The following is a 19,349-nucleotide window of genomic DNA, read 5'->3' on the forward strand; positions in this document are numbered from 1 at the left end:
AGGCCTGGGAGTGGGACGCTTTTTGACATGTTTGGACTGTAACCAGAAACGGCTGCATTGAATATACTATTGTAGAGAGAGATTGTACAGTGTTGTTGTGCACTTAGCTTCACCTTTTCTGCAATCAGAACATAGTTACGTAGAGTTTAGCATTCCAGACATTCCAAGCACTTAGTTCGGCCGACGCTGTACTAGGCCGTGACTTGTGGGCTCTGGACAAAGCAGTGTAATCCAATGCAATTCAGGTGTGCTCTCTCCAAATTAGTTATAGGTCGGCTATTTAACAGCCCCCCAGGACCTCCATGCCAGCAGTCTGCGCCAGCAGCCTCAGTGCCCCCCTTCCGATGGTCCACACTTACATAGGGCAGGGACCCTACCTTTGGGACTCCAGAGAGGAGAAGACTACAAGGAGAAGACTACAAGGAGACGACGCATATCGTCACCAGGCAGCCATGACTTTCGCTCTGATTCCTGTTCTGCTCTCTCCTTCCTCTCGGCATGCACCCTCACGCCATTGCCTCCCTAATCCCTCTAACCTCATCTTCCTGCCTCTCCCCTCCTCCTCCCTCCCCTCTATTCCCCTCTCTGGAGGTCTGTGGAACTGCCACTCAGCTTCCAACAAGGCCGACTTCAACTCCGCTTTTGCCTCCCACCACTCTCTGGATTTCCTCGCTCTCATCAAGACATGGATCTTCCCTGAGAACTCAACCACCCCTGCCGCCATATCCTCACTTTGTCCTGTCACACTCCCCTCGTTTTTCCGGGCGGGGAGCAGGAACAAGGCTGTTGCTCTCCCCTTCTCTCCTCTTCTCTGTCCCCCCTTTTCTCTCCTCTATCATAAGTAACAGCTTTGAATTCTACTCAGTAGAAGTCACCTCTCTCACCTCTTCCTTCTAGTCCTCTACTGCCCTCCTGGTGCACTCGCCTCCTTCTTGGATGAACTCGACTTCCTTCTCTCCTCCCTGCCCTCACTGTCCTCACCTACCATCCTCCTGGAAGACTTCAACATCCACCTCTCCAACCCCTCCTACTGCCAGATTTCTTCCCCTCCTCCACTCTTTTAACTTCTCTCTCTCCCCGTCTCCCCCCCACTCAGAGTGCAGGCCATCAGCTAGACCTCATCTTCTCTTGAGGCTGCCCCCCTCCATTTATACAGCTGGGCATTTTACTAGAGAAATCTAAGTGAAGTACCTTGCTCAAGGGTACAACAGCATTGCCCCACCTGGGATTAGCAGAAGTTGAGGCTGTAATCTCCACTACATCTCCCCCTCCACTGCTCTCACTCTCTTACCTTCCATTCACTGTTTTCCCCATCTGTCTGTTAACTGTGTTACCTCCTCTTTGTTCTCCTCCCTCACCTCCCCTCCTTGGCTTTGGATCCCTTCGGTTCTCCATTCAACCTGATCCAGTCTGTGTGCTGCTGAACAGAAGTGGAAGAGGTCCAAACTCCCAGCTGCCCTCGAACTCTACCGCTCTCTACTGTCCACATTCTCCTCCTCACTCACCTCAGCCAAGAAGTCTTACTTCGAATCACTTTTTGAACCCTCTGTCAACAACTCCCACAAACTCTACTCCACCTTCTCCTGCCTCTTCACCCCCCCTCCCCCTCTTCCTCCTTCTTCGTCTCTCACTGCAGATGATTTTGCCTCCTTCTTTTCCTCCAAGATCACAGACATATGCAAGCTCTTCAACAGTCCCCCCTCCTCTCCCATCCCACCCAAGTCTCCCACCGATCAAACTTCCTTTTCTTCATTTTTACCTCTCTGACTCTGAATTTTCCTCTCTCCTCCTAGGTCACAAACCCACAACGTGTGCCCTGGACCCTTTCCCCACTCGCCTCCTCCAAGCGACCGCTCCTGATCTACTCCCGTTCATCTCCTCCCTCCTCAACTCCCCGCTTCTCTCTGGCTGTTTCCCCTCTGCATTAAAACAAGCTGCTGTCACCCCACTCCTCAAGAAATCTACCTCTCCTCAGAACTACCGCCCTGTCTCCCTACTCCCCTTCCTCTCAAAGACCCTCAAGCATGTCCACTGTCAGCTCTCTGCATTTCTTTCCCATCACTCACTCCTGAATCCACTGCAATCCGGCTTACGCACAGCTCACTCCACTGAGACGGCTCTCATGGCAGTTACTGACTCCCTCAGTTGTGCTCAGGCGGCCTCCCTCTCCTCAGTCCTCATCCTCATTGATCTCTCCGCAGCATTTGACACCGTCGATCACTCCATCATCCTCTCCTGCCTTGCTGACCATAGAATCTCTCTCACCTGGTTCTCCTCCTACCTCAAGTGACATGGCAAGGTCCCTCATCCTCCCCACAACCTCTCCTCACAGGTGTACCCCAAGGCTCCGTCCTGGGCCCCCTCCTGTTCTCTCTCTACACTCGCTCCATGAGTCCCCTCATCACATCCCATGGTTTCACTTATCATTTATACACAGATGATGCACTCACATCACCTCAAGCTCAACCTCTCCAAATCTGATCTCCTCTTTTTTCCCCCCCACTCTTCCTCACCTTCTGCTAACATCTCCATCTCAATTCTCTTGGAATCCACAACACTCTCTATCTCTTCTTCCACTAAGAACCTAGGAGTCACCCTCGATCCTGCGCTCTCCTACACTCAGCACATCACCACGCTGACACGCACCTGCAGATTCTTCCTGAGCAACATATGCCGAAGCCGACCCTTCCTCAACAACTACTCGACTCAGCTGCTCGTTCAGTCACTGGTCCTCTCCCGCCTGGACGACTGCAACTCCCTCCTGGCCGGCCTGCCTGCAACTACTACCCGCCCGCTCCAGCTCATCCAGAACTCTGCGGCTCGTCTGGTATTCTCTCTGCCCCGATTCGCACACGCTAATCCACTGCTCCGCTCCCTCCACTGGCTCCCGATACCGGCAAGCATTCAGTTCAAGACATTGACCATCACCTACCGCTGTCTCGACCACACTGCAATGAGTTACCTCCATACATCCCCTCCAGATCACTGTGCTGTTTTGGTGCCAGAAGACTAACCCTGCCTCCTCTCCACTGCTCTTCATCCCTGGCCCCTAAGTGGTGGAACGACCTTCCCATTGAAGTCAAAACAGCAGAGTCTCTGACCTCCTTCTGGCGATTACTCAATACACATCTTTTCAGAGTGTACTTGTAATTTAGTCATTTATTCTCCTGTGAGATTGCACTTACACAACATCTTGTCATACTTTGCATTACTAGCACTTGTATTGTTTATTTTGATTTCCCCTACGCTCCCTTTCCCTTAGATCTTAAATGTGACTTAACATCTTGTCTGCCCTTATCAGCTTTTACAATCTAGGATGTAAGACCTCATATATTGTTTACTGTATATCTCAAATACACTTGTGTAAATTTTGAATTTGTAAAATGTATTATGCCTTGAACTGCACTGTATTATTGCACTTGGTATTGCTCTTATATTTTGTAAGTCGCCCTTGACAAGGGTGCCCTGAAATGCTAATACATAAATAATAATAATAATAATAATAATAATAATAATAATAATGTTAAATCTTACAGATACAGGTCAACATTCACTGGGTTGCAAACGTTTCTTCACTGCTCAATTGTAATGTCCCCCTCTATGTCTAACTATACCTGTGCTCTTCAAGTAAATTGGATGCGTGGTTATATAGATACACTTTTTAACCACCCTGTGTGTGGGTGTCGATACAAAAATACATACACACATAGTAAATATACAGTATATTATAATAACCCTCTGCATTATAAAGAACAGTTTGTTTCTGAAGGATCACAACGCCCACAAGGATGTAGAGTTCAAAATACAGCAACTGGAAAGTGTCCAACTTTTTTCTTTGCTTGAAAACTGGGAACCCTACTAGCTGTGATCATACAGTCCTCTCTACAAGTCTGGTTATAATTTGTCAGGCACTGACAATACATTGTTTCATGTTTTGCTATTTGTTTTCCAGCTATGTATATGGTAAAGGTGAAAGAATAATATATTCTGAGTAGCTTTACAGAGTCACTATTGAATTTATTTTGCCTCTGCTGGACTTTCCCCTTTAAGGTGCACAATCTCTACTAAACAATGAAAGGGAAGCTCAGGTTAATTTATAGGTCTTCTACCGGATGTTCTGTTTTGTAAAAAATAATAAAGAAAGTAATGGTGAAATGGAGAGCCTAATTCTGATTCAGAGTTTAATATCTTAACATTACCAGTACATTATGCATTCAGTTGAAATACTGCCACTAGATATTGGTAGGCTTCAACTCAAATGATCATTTAGTTTTCTGCATTTCTTTCCAACTGGTATTTATTCAGCTTGCCTTTTTCTCTAGGTTAGGACTTATGTCAAGCCAATGTATTGTTTGGAGATATTTTAACTAACTGCAGTAATTAAACAAAGATCTCTGAGAAGATTATAGTGATCGTAAAATATATGGAGATGTGAGTAAATCAATGTACAATTATTTTCATTTTAGATTTATTTGATATTTAAAATGTTTCTAGTTACTGTTAAAACTTATACAGATTTGATAATTGATTTCTGAATTGTTGTAGATATATTTAAAAAAATTTAGGACATATAATATCTGCATATACCTTCAATATATCTTAAATGGTTGTCTTGTCTATGTTCATATCCTGAATGCATTCACAGTCCTTTCAAAATTATGTGGCATGAGGATTTTGATTAATGCTATTGAATTAAAGCTATGGATACTTTTGTCTTGTCCCTGCACTTTGCAATACAAATAGCCTGTGAACACCTGGCTAAAGACTGGGGGAAGAGTTACAGTGAGAAAGACAGAACAAAATTGTGTGCATGAGTCACGACTCTTCACGGATCCTACTGACAAAGAACTATATAGGTGCATGCTTCATATCCTATCCTAAACTTTTTTTATATATAATTGTTATCAGCCAGTGGGAATGGTTATTTGGATTTATATTGAAACACAAAAAACACACCTTAAACATTGCTGGGACGTTAAATGGTACTTGGGGACAGCGGTTCCAACTGTGAATTGAAGGAGAATGACAAAACAGCTAGGAAGGCAAACTTTAAAGACAACACACTGTTGTTACTAAGTAGTTTCTATATAAAATGTAAAGAAGCTTCCTTCAGCAACTAGTCCCAACTGCAAAGAATGTGTGTATATATATATATAGTTATGAAAGACTTTAAGAGATCATTAGCATAATTTCCATTTCACTGAGGGATTGTACCATGTGCGACGTTCCATTATGGTTTGCACATTTGTTGATCTATACAACACCAAGGGAGAGCCCCTTTGATTAATGGGGAAAAGGCCTCACACCGCCACATTAAGTCAGTGATAATTGCTAAACTGTTTGTAGAAGTATTTTTCATACGATAGCCTGGGAGAGAGAAGAAGGCATTAAGGTAAGAGCTGAGAGTAAACCTTTGCCGGAATCTATTTCAAAGATCTACGGTCTCTATGGTTCAAAATGTAGTTAATAACAATGGTGCCATTCACGTCAAGGAGCGGTTTACTGTGTGTCTTCTGGTACGTTTTAGGAGGATCATTAACTAATTGCCTGTTAAACGAGAGATGTTTTCTTGTGTTAAATAGTTACAGCATATGGGAATCAGATGTTTAGAAAGGGATGACATGAAACACTAGAATGTCTGTGATGTAGTATCTATTCTCAAACAATGCATCCAAAAGTTTTTCCATTGTCCCTGACAGACAGATAGACAGACAGACAGACAGACGATCATAATCTGGGCCTACTTTTTTGTTAATAGTGTATTGACTGATCTATTCACTTTTATTTCTCAATTGTGTCAATATTATACTGCAACCGGCACCAACGTCCATTTTTCATTTCCAGTAGATAATCCTGCAGTTGCAGAAAGTCATGTATGTCTGTCCCTAACTGCCCTTAAAATGACTGGTCGAAAAATACCCTTTTGAAGTTGAAAAGGTTTACCCTTTCCCATATGAGCAATCTCAGATGTGGTGTTTTTTTTTCTCAGAAAGTAACACTATTTCTCCTTCGGGTTTTTTTAACTGAATGATACAGTTTCCTTTCGATGATGCAATGACTATCACTTAGTAGACCTGTGCCACAGTCTGTTGATTCGTCCAGATCCTTCTGAACTCATTTCCATTCAGACATTTTTTGTTCCTGTATTTCAAGTCATGATGTTTGAAGATCTAAACATGTTAACATGACTTCTTATTCACCTCCATGTTTAAAAAGCTCATGAGGTTAGAGCAGGGGGTTTTTCATCGCCAAAACACAATCACTGTCCAGTTTCTAAAGTCAGGACAGCAGTGAGAGTGCCAGCAATGACAAGAAATCCTTCCTTTTTCATGTGTCACACTTTCTTTCTTTCTGTGACAGTCATTGTGTATAGTGGCGTGTTTGATGCCACCTAAGTAAAAAACAAAAAAAGAAGTGTGATCTCATGATCACATGTCAGCATTTCAAGAAAACAGAAATTGTAACATTTAACTAATCTTGAAATCCTGACTAAAGGCAGTGATGCAAAGCTGTTTGTTTTTCAAGCAAATTATCTTGTGATCATCAGAAGACAAACAGGTTTCTAATCATCAGATGGGCTTAAATGCTCCTCCTATCCAAGTGAAATCTTTTAAAAATATCTTACCCTGGTCATTGTAAACTTAACGGCTATACCTAAGATTGTAACTGTGCTCACGGGCTCTTGAGTGGCCAAAAGACACAACCAACCTACACAATGATCTATACAATGTTACACAAACACCTCGGAACGCCACAGCAACCTCACAGACTAATAACTATCAATCTAGCTCATCCAGGTCACAGCAGCACTGCAACACATCTGTGTGTGTGGGGGGGAGAGGGGCAGACTCCAGATTTGAACCGGCATTAATAGTGCCCGAGTGTGTATGCGTTGCCTCGTAGAGACACAATGATTGAAGTCTCCACCAAATAACTACTGTACAAAAAGTCAGGTCTGCTCATCTCCTCACAGAAGTACCAGTCTCGGATGTGGTGGTTAGTAATCTAGAAGCTTCCAACTGATGTAAAATCATAAAGCTCGGGCATCAGTGGAAATGGGTGCCTGAATTGCTTTTGTTGTAATAAGCTCAATCTGACGCTTGAGGAAGTGTAAGTGTGTGGGGGGAGGTGGGACTACAGTCATCGGTGGTTATGAGGTAGTACAGTGAGTATTATACTTGAGATCCTGTTGCAACATCCTGGCTGCTCTTTTCTCATCTCTTTTATTTATTATCTATTCATTTTTTTCTGAAGATATATCCATACATACACGCAACACGCCAATTTTTGACTTCATTCACACCAAAACTGATGCAAGTACGTTCATAGTCATACAGAAGTGTTTGGGAACTTGGGACCATGGTGGATGTGTCAGAGACAATGAAATGCAGTTAAGAGATGGACCTCAGGCTTTAAAAAAACATTACAACGCAACTAGCTAAAGGGCAGCTTCTATGTAACGGCTGTAGACAGCAGAAAGGTCAGCAGAAATCTGTGTCTATGTCTCATCCTGTGGAGCCAGGGGGCATCTTGCTGTAATTACAGCAGCAGTTGATGTACAGTGAATTAAATTTCAGGATAGGCACTGTTGTCTGGCTACATTCAAGGAAACGTTGTATTCCATAGAAACCTGTATCATCATTTGCCCGTGTAGAATAGGTAAGAATTTAATCTGTTTTCAAAAGCACCAGGTGATAGAATCTACTACAAAACAATCACAATATTGGATTATACCTCAGATCAAAAGCTTGTGCTTACTGAATGGAAAAAAATATTTACCTTACTAAAACATGTGACTACAAATACAAGAACAAAAACAAATTTAAATTCATATATATATTTTTTCTTTTTTTTTCTTCTGTAGTATAAGCAGTGCCTACTTTATCCCGAATACCCTTCCTTACATAATCTATTCTAGGCTGTCTAACAGTTTTCTGTACCATGCCATGCCATGCCAGTTGACTAAATAACGTTATGAAAACATTGTAATAAAGTGAACACAGAACAACATAACATGTGCAACAACAGTTTGTAGATTCAAGGGAATGTTCTGAAAATATTATAAAATAAATGTACGGAATGAAATGTATATACGATTCCATAGACCACATGTTGATAACTAACAAAATGCAGATAATTAAAATATGATTAAATAAATAAGTACAATTAAAAACATTTACATTAATATATTGTATTTATGCATTCGTGGTGAATGTGTGTTGAAGAACCGTTGAAATGTGCAGACAGTGTTACTGTGCAACAATCAAAGAAGAATAACAACAGTGAGAGGTCAGGATAACTTGTTTCTACAACAATTCTAATTCTGACATATATTTGTTAGCCAAACTGCAACCTCACATAATATTGCCAGAGCAAAATGTGTTGGCCAGGATAATACCTCCTCTGGCACAATTTGTATTGGTCAGAACCATCACTAACTGCAAAAGTACTGCAAAACCGTTTTCTAACTTTCAAAGAAAAATATACTGTTAATGTATACCTGTAGAAAAATAAATACAATTTCCACAGAACTGAAACCATTATCCTCCTACACATGATGTTAGGCTTTTAGCTATCGATACATTATGTGAATGTAAATTAATATGCTTTTTTTTCGGGGGGGGGGGGGGGGGGGTGTTGAGAGTACATTTCCTTTGTATCTGAACAATAGCAAAAAAAAAAGAAAAAGCAGATTAAAAACAACATATCCGTAGTTATCAGTCTTCAGCCACTCTGGTCCAGACACTATGTTAATTAACAAATGGAAGACTGCATTCTTCAAAACATCTCTTGAATTGCATTTTTTCCGTTTCTTTTCTTTTTTCAATAAGACCGAGGTTTCTGTCCACAGAAGTGAAACAGCATTATGATTCATTCTTTGACCTTTTTCAATGATAAAAGCCCATTCAGGCTGCGTGTTTTCTTTTCAAACATGTTCTGAGTCCTCTTTTGATTTTGATTGGAGTTTAAACAGACCAAGGCAACAAGCCTACTCATTGGACTTGTCACCATTGAACAGCCAAGCTGAATTGAATACAGCAAGAAATATGTTTTCCAACAATAAATGCACACTTCAGTCTGCAGTCTATAGTGCAATGTACACTCTGGGCAGACCATAGTTAATCTGTTTCCAACAACTTAGTGTTTGGATTGGGTATGTCCATTTATGTTACAATCTAATCCTTCAATTCAAAAGGTGTCTTCACTTTTTCAGAAATGCAATACTGACATCAATTTATTTTAAACCTGGAACAATTTCTAGATACAATAACTGCAGTTTGAAAGCGTATGGAGCACAAATACACAGAGTTTTAGGGATACTGCAATGCAAAAACCTTGGTGGAGACATTTTGAAATGCTCTTTACGCAACGGGATTCCCTTCAAAATGGGTCTCTGGCCATTTATGAATAAGTTGATGGGTATATTGTGTTTCCTTAAGTATTTAACAAGGGAGAAGTAGACGATAAAGTGGAAAGACTGCATCAGAGCACTACCAGTTTTCATTCTTTCTGCTGCCAAGTGCTTAAAATAAACTGTCAGTGGTGTAGAGGAAAGTAGGGGCAAGATGGCCACCCAGTCCCACACTAGCACCCTATATAAACCACCTGGAATGGAAAAAATACAGAACATTCTTTGCAGAGGGGAAAAACCAAACATGTTTCCACACCTCGGATTCAAATAATATTTTATTTAAAAATTGTGTGTGAAGGGTGTCACTCCTTCAATCTCTGGGAAAGGATAGGAGCAATTTTCAGACCACTATAGGTCGATACATTAGACACAAGGCACATATTTTAATAAAGTTTCCAACCAGCACAGCTTTGGAAGTGGTAATTGCATCACCTGCAAACCTGTTTTTTGTTTTGTTTTTTGCATTTACCACCTTATAGTTATAGAAATAAAAGCCTTTAAAAATGTTTACAGTTGGAGTTATAGTGGTGCATCAGAGTTTCAGATTCTTTCTGGCCCTGTTTGGCCCTTTGGCATTTAAGCATCTTCACTCTTTCAATGATTCTTACTTATGTTTGATCTCTGATCAATTGTTTTGTTTTCTATCTTTTCTAGTAAATCCAAGTACACATCTTTCCTTAATTATTTGTGTTGTATATATACAGTACTTTGCAAAAGTATTCAGACCCTTCGTATGGTGTACCATTTCAAGTCTTTCCACATATTATCCATAGGATCCAATTCAGGACTTTGGGCCACTAAAGGACATTCACTTTCTTATTCATAAGCCACTCCAGTGTTGCTTTGGTCTTGTGTTTTGGATCATTGTCCTGTTGAAAGGTGAATTTCCACCCCAGCTTTAAGTCTTTAGCAGACTGAAACAGGTTTTCCTCTAGTATTTCCCCGTACTTTGATCCATCCAATTGTCCTTCAATTCTTAAAAGCTTTCCAGTCCCTGTTGAGGAGAAGCATCCCCGTAGCATGATGCTTGACTGTAAGGATAGTCTTGACTCGGAGATGTACTGTGTTGGGTCTGTGCCAAATGTAAGGCTTGGAATTTGGACCAAAAAGTTCTAATTTGGTCTCATAATTGTTGCAGGTGCTTTGTTGCAAACTCTATGTGGTCTTTGAGATGGCTTATTTTTAGTATTGGCTTCCTTCATTTTAATTTCTACTTCAAAGTGTCATGAGTGTAAGATTTAAAGTATCCACTGCTGGATGAAGACCTCCCCAAGATGTTTCCACTTCAATCTACAGCTTCTCTTTTCTATATAATTCCAGCAAAGTGTATGATTTAATCTTCCCATCTTCTATGTGGTCATCTAGGTCTTTTTTCATCTCATATATATATATAAGAAGTATGGACAATATATCTATATATCTATATATATATATATATATATATATATATATATATATATATATATATATATATATAGGGAATTGTTACCCTTCATGTTAAACAGATGACTCAACGTGGTAAATTATTAAAATTGTGGAAATCCGAATAGCCGAGAATCATTAAGTAGTTTCCTATCTCTGTATTCTTTTTTTAAACTACTCTTTAACTGTAATTGCTTGAGAAGATGTTTCAAAAGTCCCAATTACACAGTTTTAACCTTTGACACGATATTCCTGCTCAAACGTGTAATGAAAGCTGAACCAGTGCAGATTCTTGATGTAAAACATTTTTTATAATATATGCAACAGCTAACCATGCTGTTGGAAACCCTTTTTACTTTTTCCTGCAAAAAACATATATCTAAATAAATATACAGAATACCAGCTCAAACTTGCCTCACACGTATCATACAAATATGTTTTAAAGAACTATGCTACATTGCTTTGCATTGTGAAAATGTAACGCTACATTTTTATGGCAAAGATGAGTCATGAGCTATTATAAATTATAAACAGTACTCATCCCACCCTGTAGGGTTTTTCTAGTATTTATCCACTGCGGATCCTACCTATAAAGCAATAGAGTATGTTACTTTCACACACACATTTATCAGGCATTGTTAACACTTGGCACCATCATTTCTGCATAATCCACGACAGATCGGCTTTGCATTAACTTTAAACTCCAAAACCAAAAATAAAACTGGACATAATCAACAGAGAAACTGATAACTACTTGACTTCTGCTACTTGTCAGGCACACATCATATTCCATAGGATGTACTAAAAAAAACCTATCTAGAAGTGAAATTTGCAAATAGTTGCATAAGAGCTCAGCTTAATTCAGTAATGGTACACAGACCTGGTAAAATATTTAAAAAATTTAGCACCAGTGCTGCCCATTAGCTTCTGCAAGTGTGGATGTGGTTGAAATCAACAAATCATGTTCTGTGAGATTGCAGCCCATAGTTGGCACAAAATCAGCTGTCAGCAAGTTTGGAGAAATGACTTTACTGGGAAAGAAAACGCCACACGACTGCTGAGACTCATGTGAGTTGTCAAGTCATTTGTCTCTGTGAGGTCTGCTATCCTGGATCTCAGACAGGGGAATTTAGGGTTTCAAGTGGAAGAATGAGAACCAGGCAAGACTAATAGGCAAGCCCAAAGACCCAAAATACCAAGTAATGCATGACTTAAGCCTCTCCAGGTTACGACACAGTGTCAATGAGGTTGGACACGGACTCATACACTACAATTTCAATAAGCAGGTTTGATTTACGGACCCTGAAGGAAGTAGCTTACACAATGTGCTGTGAATTTCATCTCACTCTACCTGGGTCAGTGTTGGTGGACCTTCCTCCTGAGGCAAGTTGCTCTTGACTCGGGTCAACACACTTTCTATCAGTGTACGTGCTTTCAAAAGTGAGTTATAACCTGGGCTGGTGTGCTAGTGTGAAAAGGACTTCAGAGTTCTGGTATGGCATCTAATTAGGATATCACCCATGCATGTAGATAACATTAATAATCCCCCAAAGTTTGCATGCCTATTTTTACTAATGTTTTTTGTAAGGTACAGCTCATTTGAAATACTTATAGGTTGGGGTATTGATTTTAATTATTATACAAACTTGAAAGGAATATTTAATCAACTTACACCCAAATGTTTTCAGAAAGTATAGGGACACAGTGCCAAACAGATGCCAAGCGGATATTTAGTTAGGTGACCACACTAAATGTTCACAGTAAAGGAAGAGGGGAACTAATGATCATTTATCATTTATTCACTAAACATTAGCCTGAATGAAAAGCTATTGATCATTTCTGCAGTTTTGAATGTATGCATTTGTCTCTTATACAGTGTTTCTGCTAAAACATCTTATTTAATTGTAAAATAGGGCTTGATTTAACTGATGATAACTGGTAACCCTCCTCCTCTACCTGCTTGAGACTGGCATGCTTTCAGGGTTGTTTTCCTTCCTCCAAAATCACAGTTCCTCTATTGGAATGTGTGCAGAAAAATCCTCCAGAGGGCAAACTGTAAGGAAAGTAAAATCAGATGCATTTTTCTACTCAACCCTGACCACATGCATGTTATGAGAACAATTAAATATAATTTTAATTACATAACCACCATTTTTTTAACAGTTAAATCATATATTTAGGTAATGCATCATTAAAATGACACTCCAAAATCGAGACAACTGTATATACTTTTTTATACCACATATATATGAAGCAGTACAGCCATAGGTAAGAATCTTACATATCTTACACATTGTGCAGAGCTTCATGGCAATGTGACAAACCTGCTAGGTGTTTTTTTAGTTTTTTGAGGTAAAGTAAGAATAATAATAGTCTTTAGAAAATAGTTCAATAAAGGCTATATAAAGGAAAAATTGGCAGGCTGTCAATACTCACTGACTTCTAGTGCCAAATTAGAAACATGGAAAAATACATAATTTACCAGGTAATTGTAAATGTATTGATATGCGACCCTTCACCGCAAAGCTAGGCATAAGTCCCAGTTCCATTTGATAATAAAAGGCAAAATACTCTATCAACAGGACTGCCTACTTTAAACATTTATTGTAGTGGCTCCTACAAGTCCTTTATCATTGTTAATCCATGTCAGTTTCTTGACTAAATCACAGAGATCTGATGAATCACACATTTATGTATCATTGGTTTCAAACAAACTCTCTTTGAACTCCAATCAGGTGACACGGGGTAAGTGCTGCTGTTTATTTTTTGCAGTGAAAAGAAAAGCACAATGAGAGCAGATCTTTCAAAACAACTTATGTGATTTGCTCTCAACGGCTCTTTCTTTTCACTCCGAGAATTACAATTCAGCACAATGTGCGAGTCTGCGAATTCAAAAACACATGTGCCTCAAAAGCTAATCAACTTCCTGCCTTTTATGTCGGATGTTTCACTCTGTTTCAGGTGCACGGGCAGAGATTTTTAAACGAGCTTAAAGTGGCAAGACTTCTATTTCCCATGAGCAATTCAATAAAACGTCTTTGATTCCTCTTCAGTGTAAATGTACAACACAGAACTGGTTTATTACAACTTGTCCTGAAACTACGAATTAACAATTGATTACACAGGCCTGAAATAGAGGCTAGGAGATCCATCACTGAAGCTGTCACAGAGCCATGTTTGGAAACCCAATATACATATAAATATACATATATACACACATATTCATATAGTGTTTCAGTTTAACTCAGATTTCTTTGTTGCTTTTACACCTGGGTAAGTTTGTGTATTTCAAACATCAGCATCTTGGGAAGAGGGCTTCTGCAAATCACAGGTTATCAGTAGCCCCTAGGACTGGCCTGTGCTACAGTCTTGTATTCTTCACTGCTAATTATATCAGCTGAGCCCCTACCAAACCCCCTCAGCAAACTGAACTTAATACCCCATGACAATAAGAAACATCTCACAGCTTGCACTCCAAGACTGTGCCAAATCTTACGTTTTCCGTCAACTTTGCCTGTGAAAAGAACCTTCATGCAATACCTCAAGCAGCTATTGTCTTCCTTAACAATAGAGTGAAACCTGAAATAGTTTGACTGGGAAGTTGATGGGAAAGGGGGGGGGGGGGGCATTCATTAAGGAATTAATATGTATATATAGTATTCATCTATAGAGACAAAAAAGAAAAATAATGATGCATAGATAGATTACATAAATACATAGATTTTGTTTTAGTTTTTGTACAGATTGGTTTGTGGAAGGTAATGTAGCCTGATCTTTGTGCATACCACACACACAGGTAGTAGGCTGATATATGTATGGGTGTCTGTGTCTGTGTGTGTGCTGAGTGAGTGTATGCATGCGTGTATGCGTGGGGTCTGATCAGGTGACGTGAGGTAGGCTCTGTGTGGGAGCTGCAAGAGCCGTGTTTCAGTGTAGGCAGCAAAAGCCTCCGCATATTCGCCATATGACAAGGGGGTGGAGAGATGCTCTATAGTTAAGCTGAATTTGCAGCGAATTGATCACTTGCACTATGACACAGTAAGATAAACCATGTTGTGGCACAGAGAGGGAGAGCCGGAGATTGAGGAAACAAGACAGCTTTGTGGGATAAAGCAGCCAGCCAGCAGTGCCGGAGTGCGAGCGCAGAAACAAAGCATGCTGCGCGCAGACGGACCTGGCGAGCCATGTGCACAGGTAGGAACTTACTATAGCGAGCACAGCCTTCGTGTTGTTTCCCTCGACTGCTGCTTTGTGACATAAGAGCAACGATAAAGGTATTTACTGAGTGCCAGTTTGTTTTCTTGCACGTTTTTATGGCTGGGTATGTGAGCTGCTTCTATTCTACTCTGCTACCGAAGCAGCACACAGCATATTTTCTACATGTGTCTGGTGTCATTGCAACTTTTAGTTTTCTTCGGAAATATGAGTTCATGGCTTGGGACTGGCGACTTTGCTAACAGGAGACATAAAAGGCATTTGATCTATTTACACGTTTTAAAAAGCTGACATCATGCATATATAGACATGCATGTGCTTAATCTTTGATATTTCAGATCTGTGTGTGTGTGGGGGGGGGGGGAGCAGCTGTTATTTTTGATCGTGGCTGTTGTATACATTTTGAAATTGGATTTCTGTTTTTTATTCTTTGTTCTTGCTGTTTTGCTCTGTTTAGTAATTGCATCTTAGGAATGTGTAGGGTAGAATATCTAGGCTCTTTGTTCTCTGCAGCTGCATGGCAGTTGAAGTGAGGGTAAATACTGCACACCTTTGTGTTGCTTTTGTTAAAACCACTAAAACTTTGCATGAGAAATGGTTAATGTGATTTTTTTTTTTTTTACATTCATTTGGAAAAAAAAATCTGCAGGTTTTTCAGTTATATATACATAACCACACTATTATATATGTGAATATATATGTAAATCATTTTGTCTCAAGTAGTAATATCCTCCAGCACTCATTTATGCACAAAGGCATGAGACTGTCAAACCCAGGCATTCCTCTGCGCTGTAAAATGAATGGCGAGATGAATGCAGTGAATTTCATTTGAACTGCAGGGTCTAAAGCTAAAATACATTTAGCAGGGGGAGCTCCAACGTATCCCTGGGAATCAATCCTGGTCTTAACAGGGGGAAATCCAGTGAGCAGGCTTGTATTTCAGGTTGTACTAGAGGCAGCTGCAGTTAGTCAGGGGGTTTCCCAGCTGGGGAGAACAAACCCAACATAGTAAAAGCATTGCCGTTTGTTCTGCTAAAAAAAAAATAGATAGATAGAGAAGAAAAAAAGTTACTTTGCACTCCCTGTACTTATGCCGAGACACTTTTAGTCAATTACTGTATCTGGTTTTTTAGAGTGCTGTGACTTTCACTTCTGCATTTTTATCTGAACACTAGGGGACGTATTCATAAAGCAATTTGCCAGTAAGTGCATGGCATTCCTTTGCTTTAAAAAGTGCTGGCATTCTGATGCTCCCTGAATGCATCCCCAGGTGATCAGATCAGAGCTGTGCACAGACTCTTACTGTTTTTTCAGTATATTAGCATTTTAACCGAGTTAAATGTGGAAATATGCCTGTGCCACTAGAGGAAAGTAATTTCTCTGGTGGTGGAGGAGGGTTAGGAGTGGGAGTGGGAGTGGGAGTGGGAGTGAGAGTGGGGGTGGAGGGGGTGGAGGTTCATCCGTTTTTTGGTATTCCATTCAATATTCTAGAATTCTATTATTATTATTTTTTTTTTTTACAAAATTGGTTTTCACTTCAAGGAGGAAATGCACAACAGGAAAACATACATGAAAAGCAAACCTAAATTGATTGATTTTGTTACAATATGATTTATCTGGTTTAGTTTGCCCTCCCCTTCACATACACCCTCTCTTCCTACCCCATCCCCCCCCCACCACCACTTGGCTTGAGCTTTTGTTCTCACAATGAGATTCATTCACTTTCTCTCTCCTCCCCCATGTCTGTCTCTCTAACCGCCATTCAGTAAAATGAAGCTGAACTGGCGATTACCTAATGTCCTGTGATTTCCGCATTCCAGAAAATCACAGGGTCATGACCTTTCAACTCCACGGGTTCCTCTTATTTGTTTAGCACTAAGCAAATCCAGAAGCACTGGTCAATTAGGGTTCCACAGTTGCGTTTTAGCCGAAAGGCAGGCAAAGGGATTAAGAATACCTAGGAAATAACATGGCCAATATGCAGCATCTCTCACACTTATACCAGTGGTGAGGATCTGAGAGGTGTTTGGATTGATCTCCTAGCTTCACAGTGGAGCCTGGATAGATGCAACATGGCTTTAAGGTTGATCTTGGTTATTTTTTGTTTTCTATGTAATACCATGAACTTTCTTCCATGCTGTTTAAAAGTCTTTGCAAAACTAATAATACATTATAAAATTACACGTTATTTATAGCTGCACTATAGCAGCCTCTGATCACCCCATTTCTCTTCATTGTACCGTTTAACGCTCTGATGAGAGCTCCTTCTACTTAGAAGTGCAAGAACGGCCTGTACCCCTTTTGTGCAATGTGAAAAGAGGTCCTCCACACCACAAGATGGAGACAGGGCAGCACACAGCCAGAAAAGAAACCCCAAACACGGTATACTTTACTAACTGCTCTTTAAAAATAGTTATTTTCCTTGGCCTTTTATTATTATTTTCCCCCAGTTCACCGCAAAAAAACTATCTAGCACAGTAACTGTGATAAGGACGGGCCCAATGAAAGAACTCTCAAAAAAGGTTGGTCTAGTCCCACATAAGCCTCACATATCCTGGGTGTTTTGCTACAGTCCATTACGTCCAGCAAAACCTAAAGCGTCTCTCCTAAACGGTTTCGTAAATAAACCAAAAAAATAAAGAGGTGCAATACAAATATGAATTTATAAACATGACAGACCAGCGACCCTGAGTGACAAGAGACACACATGTTCTTTGTAATGATTTTGGAGTCAATGTGAAGTTCCTGCAGAAGATTTGTCTGCCTCTCACTACAAACTGAGCTTTACTAAGCAAAGGCGGTCTTGTGCCAGTGTGATGCAAAGCCAAGTCTTTTCCACAGCATTCGTATCTCATTTGTTGTACGTATATTGTACAGTTAATGTGCAGCTTTCACCTGTTGCGTTGGAAATGCCCAGATTTTTTGGGCCGCAACCACTGACATGGTTCAGAATTATATTTGGGCAGTTCAGAATAATGACCGTACAATGTCCTTCGGTAAAGGTGTTCTGGTGAGGTGCTCTGTGTGTTTTTTGGATGGGGGCGGAGCTACAGAGCAATGGAAGAGGCCCTGATACTCACCCTTGGCTCTGCAGACAAACATGTGACCATTATCTGAAGAAGGATAAGATTACACCAGGCTTCTATCTATGGGTTGATGTTTCTGCAACTCCTAGGGGGCTAACTCCACCTTCACCCGGCAGGTGTCACTCATACTGCGCCAGATTTAGTAAAAAAAAAAAAAAAAAAAATACATATATATATATATATATATGTACTAGCTGACTGCAGTGGGAGAAATGCATTCCCCACTGCCTGTGAGCGAGGCACTGTGGCCATTTCACAGCTGTATCTCTTCTGACAGAATAGTGATTGTTTTTATATTGCCTCGGGTGTGTCATGAACCTGACTGCTGATGGAGCTGAGAGTTTCTCACTGCTTTCTGAGGGCAGCTTGTGTTCGGTTATTTGAAGTGCAATTTCAGCAGGATAGTTAATACAATTACTGTGTAACTCTGAGGCACTCTGTTTAATGGGATTTTCAGATTAGTCCAGTGTTTTGATTTGTCATTGCCTCTCATCATATATAGTATAATATAGCCACCTATTACAGTTTCAGCTTAATTGTGTCGTTTTTGTAAATTTGCTGAGATTCCCTTTCAAACTGCCGATTGCTAAGTTTCTAAGCTTTCTTTGATGTTGAATGATATGTAATCTCTAAGAAGTCCTTTCACTGCCCCCCCCTCCTGTATTATGTAGTTTCTGTATTTGGGTGTATGAGATTGTCTGGTTTGTCCAGTCTTGATTGAATCTTATTAAATGGTTCACATTGAGCATGCAATCCACTGTGTCAAAATTTACTCTATTCATATCATTGGGGATCTTGCATCCCTCCTAAAATACTTTCATATGAATACTGTGAAGTGTTAATTTTAGCAAAACAACATTGAATGGTATAGAAATAGAGCTTTCTTTTATTGAAGAGCTTCCTGGATTTTTAAAGGGAGAACCTTTATGTTTCTCCCTTTAACACATTAGTTCATCCTAAATGAATAAAAAAATAAACAAATTCTCTCGAAAGAAAACAAAATATGAACTCCAGCATTATAATCTAACCCCTTAGTGCTTCGTGCTACAACTTGATTTGATGTCAAATAGGAGGAGCCAAAACTGGTCTAATTGCTTTTTATATTTTTTAATGTACATGGTATAGTGGTTTTCCATTAAAGCATTACAGACTCATTTTCTATTTTGTAAATTTTGTGCACACTGTTCTTCTTTGTGTTGCCATCCTTGTCACTC

At 40.1% G+C, this 19,349-nt stretch overlaps 1 long non-coding RNA gene across 1 annotated transcript in view; it reads left to right on the forward strand.

Moving 5' to 3' along the window:
• The first annotated feature begins 14,729 nt into the window (after nt 1-14,729).
• LOC136751321 (uncharacterized) overlaps nt 14,730-19,349 on the forward strand; it is a 44,671-nt gene continuing 40,051 nt past the window's right edge. The window contains exon 1 of the long non-coding RNA XR_010816992.1: nt 14,730-15,028. This is a non-coding gene — a long non-coding RNA (uncharacterized LOC136751321). The remainder of the gene's footprint in view (nt 15,029-19,349) is intronic.

This window comes from Amia ocellicauda, chromosome 6, assembly GCF_036373705.1.
Source record: "Amia ocellicauda isolate fAmiCal2 chromosome 6, fAmiCal2.hap1, whole genome shotgun sequence".
Classification (NCBI taxonomy): domain Eukaryota; kingdom Metazoa; phylum Chordata; class Actinopteri; order Amiiformes; family Amiidae; genus Amia; species Amia ocellicauda.